This window comes from Zalophus californianus, chromosome X, assembly GCF_009762305.2.
Source record: "Zalophus californianus isolate mZalCal1 chromosome X, mZalCal1.pri.v2, whole genome shotgun sequence".
In the NCBI taxonomy this organism is placed as follows: Eukaryota; Metazoa; Chordata; class Mammalia; order Carnivora; family Otariidae; genus Zalophus; species Zalophus californianus.
This window is the reverse complement of record NC_045612.1, coordinates 30,770,126-30,773,294: the sequence shown is the minus strand read 5'-3', so window position 1 is coordinate 30,773,294 and position 3,169 is coordinate 30,770,126. Positions and strand designations below refer to the sequence as shown.

Sequence of the window (3,169 nt, the reverse complement as noted above, 5' to 3'; positions counted from 1 at the left end):
CAAGGCTCCAGAACGGTGAGACAACAAATTCCTGTTGTTTTTAAGCCACTCAGTTTGTAGTACTATGTTATGGTAGCCCTGGGACACTAAGACAGCATCTTTTCATCTTTTTCCTTCGGCTTGGGATCTCCCTGATCCTTGGTATGATGAGTGACTTTCAGGTGAAACCTCAACACTTGGGGTATTATTTTGTGAGACTCCGTATCGTATTTAAACCTTCTGTTCTAGCCGACTTCCCATGACACTGTCCTGTCAGAGGAAAGAGGCGACGCTGCCCTGTTACTGCCGGGCGGTGGTGAGCATCCAGGTTAGCCCCAGGGCCTCCTCTGCCACCCAGGAGGGGCTGCTGGGTAGGCCTGGGAGTTCCAGCCCCCCACTCGGGCTCTACTGTTTCCTCCCCAGCTGGGAGGTGTAGGGGCCCTGTGACTGCTCTCCACGTGGGTTCTACTGACACCATGAGGGGGAGGTGGCCCCGTTGCTGAGGGGGCAGTGCTAAATGTCCTGACTCTCCTCCAAGCCTCCTCTGATACCAGCCACCGAGGCAGGAGGCTTGGGTGCCGTGGTACAACCTTGTGAGGGCAGAAATCTAGGCTCTTCCCTTGGCCTTTGCTGGTGTAGGTGGGGATGGTGCCACGATTTTTCTGTAGTGCTTGGCTGGGGAAAAGCATTTATTGTCTAAATGTTTGCTGTCATTCTTGGCTGTTTATTTTCTGGTCTTTGGCTAAAGAGAGCAAGCCTTTTCTTGGGGCTTTTTTTGTCTGCACTCGTTGGCAGTTCCACCTTTCAGGCCTCCACACTTTGGGGTTACCACCTTCTGCAGCCCCAAGTGCATGGTACGTGAGGCCAGAAGAAACCCAGGGAACTTACCACCATATTGTTCCTTGCATCCAAAGATCCCTAAATGATCTACCTTGTTCTCTCTACCTTTCAGAGCCTTCGTATGCTTTCTTATTTAAGTTTGTTTGGTTAGTTAGTTGGTTAGTTAATCTCTACACCCAACGTGGGGCTTGAACTCAAGACCCAGAGATCAAGAGTGGCATGGTCCTACAACAAAGCCAGCCAGGCACCCCTGTATGACATATACAATGTCAAGGGGTTTTAGTTGTACTTCATAAGAGAAATAGCAAAGAGTATGTGTATTTCCATCTTCTAGAGAGAAGTCCTAGACTTCTTTTTATAATAATTAATTCAAACAATATAGGCCAAAGGTAAAAATACTTCCCCACTCTCAGTCTCCTTCAGAATCAAGAAAATGGGCAGCCTCGGGGCTTGAGGATGGCTCTCTAAGGAAATATTAGCCTTGGCTTCCCTAACCCTCACTCATTTGGGAAACCCCAAATACACATTTGTCAAAGAGTGTCTTGTGCTGCTTATGTTCAGTTTTTTTCAAATGAAGCTCCATGGAGTACCTTCCTCAGGGTCACTTTGAAATGCTTAATAAAAAATGCATTCAGACCTGCTGAATCAGAGCCCAGGATTGGAGCCTTGGAACCTATATTTTAACAAGCATCCCTTGTCCCCGAGAGATCCCGAGGTGCCCAAATATTTGAGAACCACGGATCTAAGCCAGTGATAAAATTGCTTCAACAGGCCAGGCTGAGGACGAAAACTTATAGTGGGCCTGGACACTCTCCTTTGGGAGTTATTACTCATTCATCAGGGCCCTCTGGGCAGACTGGATCAACCCGTTCCTAATCCCCCTCATTGGCCTCACGGCCAGTCACTATTGTGCTGCTTTGCACAAATAATATCTTGAAAGTCCTCAGCTAGTGTTGTGCCCGATTTCACTTGCTCTCAATCTACCATAGCTGCCCTGACCTATCGTTCTAGTAAACCTAGAGGAGATAATGAAACTAGTCGGACGGGATTTGCTCTCAGGGAAATCATACTGGGTCCGGTGAGCAGAAACCATGCTTGAAAAAGAATCCATTTCAGATTGTCTCCGGGAATTAACATCAAGCTGACTGATCTGTCCACTTCCACTTGCGCTTCTTTCCTGTTTTGAAACCCAGGATTGCATCTGCCTCTCTTCTAGAGGTTTCTAGCACCTCTCCTACTCTCCACATTGATGAAAATAAAAGTATCCCCAGAGTGGTTTAAAGGTCTCATTTGCAGGCACTCCCAATGCTCTGAGAGATATCATTTGTCTAGACCAAAGACTTGAACCTGGTTAAAGCAATGAAATACTTTTTTAAAAGATTTTATTTATTTATTTGAGAGAGAGCATGCAAATGGGGAGAGGGGCAGAAGGAGAGGGACAAGCAGACTCCCCACTGAGTGGGGAGCCCGAAGTGCCTGAGGACCCCGAGACCATGACCTGAGCCAAAGTTAGATGCTTAACCGACTGAGCCACCCAGGCGCCCCAGCAATGAAATGCTTTTAAAAACCATTTTAGCCACTTTATCCATCCTGGACTTTCTTTCTTTTTTTTTTTTTTAAAGATTTTATTTATTTATTTGACACAGAGAGAGAGAGAGAGAGCACAAGCAGGGGGAGCGGCAGAGGGAGAAGGAGAAGCAAGCTCCCTGCTAAGCAAGGAGCCCATCACAGGGCTCGATCCCAGGACCCTAAGATCATGACCTGAGCCGAAGGCAGATGCTTCACCGACTGAGCCACCCAGGTGCCACCAGAATCTCCATTTTAAGTGCTCACTTTGGCAGCACATATACTGAAATTGGGAACGACTCAGAGATCAGCGTGGCCTGCTCCAAGGATGACACACAAATTGATGAAGCGTTCCATATTTTTTTTAAAAGAATCTCCATTTTAACAAAATCCTGAGGTGATGCATATGCATGATAAAGTTTGAAGAGCACTGGGCTAGACTTTCCAGTATGAAGATTTCTCCTTGACAGAAAATACAGGTACCAAGTGAGAGCAGAGGAGCTCCAGTCTATCTTTATCATTCATCACTATGTCACGGCCACTTGTATGCTTTTCTCTATTGTCATCTTGTTTTTTTTTTTTTTTTAATTTCTAACTTCGTTTCTTTTTTTTTTTTAAGATTTTATTTATTTGACAGAGAGAGACACAGCAAGAGAGGGAACACAAGCAGGGGGAGTGGGAGAGGGAGAAGCAGGCTTCCCGCGGAGCAGGGAGCCCGATGCGGGGCTCGATCCCAGGACCCTGGGACCATGACCTGAGCCGAAGGCAGACGCTTAATGACTGA

At 46.8% G+C, this 3,169-nt stretch overlaps 1 non-coding gene across 1 annotated transcript; it reads left to right on the top strand.

Moving 5' to 3' along the window:
• The first annotated feature begins 2,644 nt into the window (after positions 1-2,644).
• On the top strand, positions 2,645-2,748 carry LOC113931648. Its single transcript, XR_003522809.1, has one exon. It is a non-coding gene; the product is annotated as a U6 spliceosomal RNA (small nuclear RNA).
• The last annotated feature ends 421 nt before the right edge of the window (positions 2,749-3,169 follow it).